We start from the raw sequence: 7,940 nt of genomic DNA on the forward strand, positions 1-7,940 counted from the left end.
GGAACTTCCCACACACGGTGAAAGCGAGTGAGAACAAACCTCAGCCCCCAGCGCACCACCCAGGAAAGCTTTCAAGCCAAGCGAGCTGGCTGCACACTGGTGGCAGAGTCTTGGCAAGTGACAAAAGCCCCCGAAGCGTTGATTGTCTCTGCCAAGAGAAGCCTGTGCAGTCAGGGGTTATGAGCTTCTGAGACCGCAGGGCTGCACGAGGTGGGTGGGGAGGTTAGCAAGATCCAATAATAATTAATGCTGCCACCAATATCTCCTCGCCTCTGAATCCGGACAAGCCCCATTAGCCTTTGATGCTCTGTGAGAATCTGGAAGACAAGACTTTAACTTTGGGAAGCAGAGTGATCTCTGCTACTCAGCCACCTGCAGGGGCTTGGGAGCCGCCCCTGGGAAAGACATCCTGTCAGAAGTCAGGGCAGCTTCCGACTGGTTTGACTTTTGGGATGGAATCCCTTGGCTCCAGAGATGAAATGGAGCCCAAAGGCGTAGCAGAGCCCTGTACATCCGTGAATTACAACTGGTTGTGAGAGGAGGAAGCTGGGCATTAAGCTTTCTGGGTTCTGGCATGGATCCCTGCTGCCTCTGAGCTCAAAGTCACGCTGACTGCCCCATGTGAAGGGAGCTTTGTGTCTCCACAAACCTAAAGCAAATCTCATCCCTGGGCCCCATAGGCTGTTCCGGGAACACAGAACACCTGGGTGGGTGCCGGGGTTCCTGCTTAGGTCACAGGGGATGAAAGAAAGCTGCTTCCCAGCAGCCAACAAAACCTGAGTTCTCATTTTGATACAAATCAAAAAATCGGTTTCGTTTTTGAAAGTAAGCTAGTCATTCAGTCTCATGGCTTCTGCTTAGATTGAGTTATGAACATGTAACTTTCAAAGCCAACCATCATTTGGATCCATGCTTTGTGTCTGGTGGTAAGAGAGGATAAGAAACTTATCATATAAAAAATTAATGAAATTACCAGAGAATAGGTAAAAATTTAAAACAAGAATCGGGGACTAGAATTTAAGTAAAACAAATGGGAAAAAATATTTCTTAAGTGCTCTTCCTGAGAGTTCCGAGGATCCGCTGCGTTTACCACGTCAGAATGCTCATGGTAAGAAGTGAAGTGGATACACAGACTTCTCCAAAGAGACTTCTCCACCGGAGTATCAGATCTGCTCTTGGACATTCCTGAGTGTGCCCAGTGTCCTCTCTGTGAGCACAGCTCTCAGCATCCATGTTATTCTGATGATAGTAATACTGGTTCCTTCTACTGCTGTAAAGGACACGTATTTCATGCAGTGTAGACTAGAGAGAAAATGGGTAACCTAAGAAGCTGAAGTTGTGAAGCTGGGCGGTGGTGATGCATGCCTTTAGTCCTAGCACTTGGGAGACAGGCGGATCTCTGTGAGTTCGAGACCAGCCTGGTCTACAAGAGCTAGTTCCAGGACAGGCTCCAAAACTACAGAGAAACCCTGTATCAAAAAACCAAAACCAAAAAAAAAAAAAAAAAANAAAAAAAAAAAAAAAAAAAAAAAAAAAAAAAAAAAGCTGAAGTTGTGGAAATAAGTGAACATTTTGCACCACTATATATCAAGTGCTTAATATGTGTAAATGATAAGTTTAGTGGCTTACATAATTTCCTTTTATGAGATCAGTGCAATTATCTTTGGATGCAGAAACATGCACAGAAAAGGTGCATAACATACACAGGGGCCCACAGCGGAGGCTCTACCATCCTCCGCTTGGATGTTGCAGTTCTGTCTCCCTCTATAGTCAACAGTTTGGACTTCATCACCTCTTCTCACCGCTGCCTAATGAGTAGTTTTAAAGAGTTTCTAAGCTATTTGGTGAAAACCTTTCCATAGGACATGTTTATGGATTATCAGTTGCCAAGACAACCAGAACTCTGTATCCTCAGCTCTGTCTTTCAGGGCAAAGGCGGTGTGCTCTTTTCTTCCTTCTGATTATCCCATACTGATTCCTCTTGTTGGTATCTCTCCTCTGCTAAGTGCTTAAACTCTTTAGGGACTTTGAATCTTTGAACCCCTACCAGCAGTGTATCAAATAATATTATATGTGCTCAGTGAATGTTTAAATGACTGAGAAATTTGAATGAACCAGAGAATTGCACATAAACCAAGAAAACCCAAAGAACTAAAAGGAATCAAATGCAAGGGGGTAGACAGGGATTTGCTGAATACTTACCATGTGCGAGTATTATGAATTATTTATTTTAGAACTAATTTAGAAAGACTTAGAATCAACTTGTAAAGCAATGCTGTAACATTTTCCTCTCATTTATAGACAAGGGAACCAAGGTGGAATGGATTAAGCACATTGCCTTGGGTCACACAGCGCATAGAATGACATGGAATCTGAAGCGAGGTGTTCTGGCTTCCAAGCCCAGGCTTTTTATTTTCTGTCGTTCTGACTCTTTTAAAGATCCTCTGTCTTGTTAAATGTTCCTTCTAAGTTCAAAGAAACCTCCTCCTGAGTTGTAGCATGTCTTCACTCTCCAGTTCCACAAGAACAACCTCCAAATACTAATCCTATGAGAATCTAGCAGAGCCTCAGAGGCATGTGGTTGCTGTGACTTGCCTCTAGAGTGTCCCCAAAGGTTTCGCTGACAGACTGTGGCATTCCTGGGAGACAGCAAAACTTTGAAAAGGTAGAGCCCTGTGGGAGAAAGTCTGGTCGTTGCAAGAGTCCTCTGGCAGGGGAAATGGGGACTGCAGTCCCTTCCTCTCTTTCCTTCTCCCATCCCAGCTGCCAGGTGATAAGCAGTTGGCTGACACAGGGTCCCACAATGATGTCACATCTCTCCCACTGGCCCAAAAGCAACAGAGAAAACTGAATGTGTCATGTGTGATGATACCTCTGGAATCGTGAGCCCAAATAAACTTGTTCTCCACTTAATTCGGTTATCTCAGTATTTGGTCACAGTCATGTAAAGTTGACTATCATAGTGATAAATTAGTAGCTGGTGGAATGAATATAATGATGGTAGATGGATGGATAAATGGATGGCAAAGTGGATTTGGTAATAACAAGTTCATCTTTATTAACAAAACAATGATAATGGCCAAACCAGAGGTTAAACATTTAGTTGCACAGCAAGGAAGCTGATCTCTAATTTGCTCATGTAGCAGACCTTCCACAACATTGGTTTTACAGTAAGCATAGAAGTAAAATTTATTTTTATCTGAATATATCTTAAAATGTAATTAAATAGTTTTTATCATATTTAAATTGCATTTTGGCTGCTTGAAATAAAATTAAAATAGAATTGAATAATAAAACCAAATATTTTCATATGTATGCTGTCCAAATAGTTTATTTGAAAAAAAAAGAAAAGAAGACAACACCAAAATATTCTGTAATGTGCACTGCATGTTTGTTCTGACTTTCTTGTTCTCTGCAATATTTGAGTGCAGCAATTATGGTGTAGGAATGTAGGAATAAGCTTGGAACACTGGCTGGAGAATCTATCCATGTTTCACACAACAGGAAAGTGTGCAAATGACATTGTCCCTAATGTTTTTGCAAAGTGAGAGGAGAAACCTTTCCGTTAATTTGCAAATGGGCATATACACAAATGAAATTTGTCTTACACATGACATGATATCCCTCCACAATGACAAATAATTACAATATAGGTCTGCAATTCAGTATCTAGAACATTATGAACCAACCACGTGTGCTTTAAATTGAGAAATATCAAGACACTGCTAAAGCATGCAATGTGTAACATACAGAGCAACATTCCTACTTAACATTAATGTTCCACTCATGAAAACAGGAAAATAGTCACACCAAATGGAATAACTAGATTCCACATAAAGCTTTTTTCCCAGGTGTTGTTTAGCTGCTGAGTTTGCCACAAATTTATCAGCACCTGAATATTGGAACCTCTCGCTTCAGAATTGCAGATGAAGGTCTGAGGATGCCTTTCTCTTGATTCTTTTTTGCATGCATCATTAAGACTGGAAACTGAAGGAAAATGGCCACCTATCAAATGGCATAGAAGAGCTACTAAATATTCATCCATCCAGTTGTTTCAACCCTAATTCAACCAATGTGACAACCTACAGAAAATAAGCCAGTTAGACTTCGTGATACATTTGTGATATGGGTTGACAAAATTATGAAAATGAGAAAAATGTTTTTTCTAAAAGACCTGTCCATCTTTTCTCCTTTGAGACCGATTTCTTCCTGCTGATACTGGCTCCCTGGAAGCAGTCGAATCCCCAGTACCACGGGACCCCTGAAAAGAAGCAATTTCCTATGCTCTGGTCTGAATTCTAGTTATGCTAAAAGCCCGAACTAGGGGCTTTCAATGAACAGAATGAATAACTTTTCTTCACTTTTTAAAGTAATGGGGGTGGTTTACAAGGAGTGAAGACGAAGATAGAAGCACGTGACAGCACTTGGAAGATAGAGAGAGGCGGGAGGAGAGGTAGTCAAAGCCAGCCTGGGCTAATGGAGCCCTTACTACAGTCAACAAATGTTGCCCAGGTACAGGATGGGAGGCAGCTTCTTGTCACTTTCTGGCACAGTTTCTAATTCCAATTTATCATTGCGCTAAAAGACTCAGTGTGACGCACTGAGATGAGGGGCATGGCATCCCTCAGATCACATTCCGGGGATGGTCCCACTTGGTCAGCCTCCATACACCAGGGCCCAGGATCCAGGGCGAAGTAGTACGCCTGTGTAATAGGGCGGGAGTCAGGGGGCAATTCTGGAAAGAGAAGTTTAAAATGTGAGCAGGCTCTTTCCAGCCTTAATGCCTATAGAGGAGAGATTATAAATCGTGTCAATTGAGAGCAAAGGCTAGTTCCGAAGAGCAGATAGAAATATCACAGAAAGAAGATTGATCCATTTTGAGGGGTTGAAGGCTCCGCCGCGTTTGGGAGGCCAGTTTTTGCAATCCCACAGTCTGCACCGGGCAGACACTCGATAGTTAAGAGCATCTTCTAGGATGACTGAACTGAGACACTGAGGAAAAGGGACCCTCAGAACCTACCCTGGAGAAGAGATGGAAGGAAGAGCAATTTGCGCATGCCAAGTGCTTGTCAATCATTCCCCAGCTGCCTGTACTCTCGCATACTTGGGCAGTGCAGACGCTGGGCACAGGTTAAGGGAGCTGACAATTAGTCCTATGGCAACCCTCACAGGTTGATTTCTGGCCCTGGTGGCCATGGAATAAAGCTTCTACAGAGCTACAGTTTCTGTACTAAAGTACCTGCTTCTCCTGAGGAATCTGTGATAAAAAATATTGCTAGTTGCTAGGGCAATAACAAACATTAAAATTTTCTCTCGACCCAGAAAACCTCTTCACAAAGATAGCAGAGACAGAAACGAACCAATTTAATTACCGAATAAACATGAAGTCAGGATGCACACTCACGTGGTAGGCAGTTCACTTAAGAAACGACAAGCCAAACAAATGATGCCTATATGATACAGGTCTCCAAATTATCACCTCTTCTCAAGGCAGAGGGCTTGACAGTACTGGGTGACACCTGGTAACTATTTACTTGGTTCAACCAGAAGAAAAACCATCTTTGTCAGGCTGGAGGTAATTCAACAGTTTGGGGTGAGCGCTGCTATAGAAGTGAGTCCCCTCCCTCCAGCCCCACAGAGAAGGCCAGAGTGAGTGAGACTGGGGGCTGTCTCCTTGATGTTTACTGATGTTGAGAAGGACATTCCCCAGTCATCAGACTCACAAAAAAACCTATCTAGTTCCAAAAGAATGCTCAGACATTACAAAGGGAAAGAAAGTACTTATAATTATATGTTTCTAACATAAATGGTCTAGGATGAAGGAGGAGAGGGAATCTCAAAGCTTATTTTTGAAGGGGAGAATTTTATCCTTTTAAAAAAAATATTATTTTTATTTGTCCTCCCACATCTCATTGCTAGATATTGAGACCCTGATCTGTCCCATCTCCCCACGCCCCTATCCCCAGGAGATGTTAATAGGCCATTCAGGGCCATGATTTCGAACAAGGCAGTCAACTGTGAGCTTTGCAGCCTTTCCTGCAGATTAATTAAAATGTGTTCCCAGGATGAGAATCTGTCACAGAGGTGGCAGTTGCATTTAAAGAAGCCCCCAGGAGGCCACTGATGCTCCTTCAGGGCATTGAATCACTGCCTAAGCTACAACATTCATCTCCACAAAGGGATACCTACCCAGCTGAGACAGAATAACCCCCTACAAGCCACACAGAGACTAATAGTTTGAAGGAATTATTTTCTAGATTCTCAAATTTCTTTTTCACTCTTCAAAAAACAAACAGACAAACAAAACGGTCTGTTAGAATATTGCATTGGAAGTCCTCAGCACCCAAACATGGACGACTGGTAGTCCAATGACCCGCAGACAAAAAGGAGGAACTATCCTGAGTGAGGTAACACAGACCCAAAAAGATGAACATGGGATGTACTCACTCATAATTGGTTTCTAGAGATAAATAAAGAACCTTCATCTGGATATGGATGGAGATGGAGACAGAGACCCACACTGGAGCACCGGACTAAGCTCCCAATATCCCAAGGAGGAGCAGAAGGAGGGAAAATATGAGCAAAGAAGTCAGGACCACGAGGGGTGCACCCACCCACGGAGACAGTGGGGCTGATCTATTGTGAGCTCACCAAGGCCAGCTGGACTACGACTGAAAAAACATGGGATAAAACCGGACTCTCTGAATATGGCGGACAATGAGGGCTGCTGAGAAGCCAAGGACAATGCCACTGGGTTTTGATCCTACTTCATGTTCTGGCTTTGTGGGAGCCTAGCCAGTTTGGATGTCCACCTTCCTAGACCAGGATGGAGCGGGGAGGACTTTGGACTTTCCACAGGGCAGGGAACCCTGACTGCCCCTCAGACTGGAGAGGGAGGGGGAGAGGAGTGGGGGGGAGGGGGAGAGGAGAGAGAGGAGGGGGGGGACGGGGAGGGAAATGGGAGGCGGGGAAGAGGTGGAAATTTTTTTCAATAAAAAATTATATTAAAAAAAAGAATATTGCATTGGTCGTTTCTGCCACTTCTTTCTCTTCCATGAGCTCACGGTCATCTGTCCCCTTCTGTCTGAAAAGGAGGGCAGTATTCGCAGTCTTCAAATGGTACTTTCTTCCCGAGTGGGGTTGTGCAGTGTGCAGTGCAGATAATCCAAGAAGAAATAACTGCTGAAGACAGTTCTGGAGCAGTCGAGCAATGGAGCTCAACCAAGAAGTCCAACCAAGAAGTCCAGGTGACGCCTCTTCCGCCAAGACATCAAACATGTGGTCCTGTCGATCTCAGAGCTGGGGAGTGATCAACCGTTCAGCAGGGAGGTTTACTGTGTTTACTTGATTTGGGGAAAAATAAAGTTTAGATGGCTCTTGAATTAAATAACATCCTTCTTTTTGGTTGACTGTTGTGACAAAGATTGACTTTTTTTTCTTCGGTTTTTCAAGACAGGGTTTCCCTGTAGTTTTGGAGTCTGTCCTACAACTAGCTCTTATAGACCACACTGGCCTTGAACTCACAGAGATTCGCCTGCCTCTGGTTCCCAATTCCTGAGTGCTGGGATTAAAGGCATGTGCCATCACCACCTGGCCAAAGACTAGCTTTTTTTACTAACTTTCTTAGTTAGGGCTTCTATTGCTGTGAAGACACACCATGACCACAGCAGCTCTTAGAAAGGAAAACAATTAAATAAGGCTGGCTTACAGCTTGAGTTTAGTCCCTTGTCATCATAGCGGGAAGCAAGGTGGTGTGCAACATGGTGCTGGAGAAGAGCTGAGAGCTCTACATCTGGATTGGCAGGTAGCAGGAAGAGAGCGAGACCCTGGGCCTGGTTTGAGCTTCTAGAACCTCAAAGCCCATCCTTAGTGACACCCCTGTGGCCTTACCCCAACAAGACCACACCTGCTGTGGGAGCATATTCTGCTCCTTCAGCCAA

This window comes from Alexandromys fortis, unplaced genomic scaffold (assembly GCF_014885135.2).
Source record: "Alexandromys fortis isolate MF-2015 unplaced genomic scaffold, M_Fortis_MF-2015_v1.1 scaffold_113, whole genome shotgun sequence".
Taxonomy (NCBI): domain Eukaryota; kingdom Metazoa; phylum Chordata; class Mammalia; order Rodentia; family Cricetidae; genus Alexandromys; species Alexandromys fortis.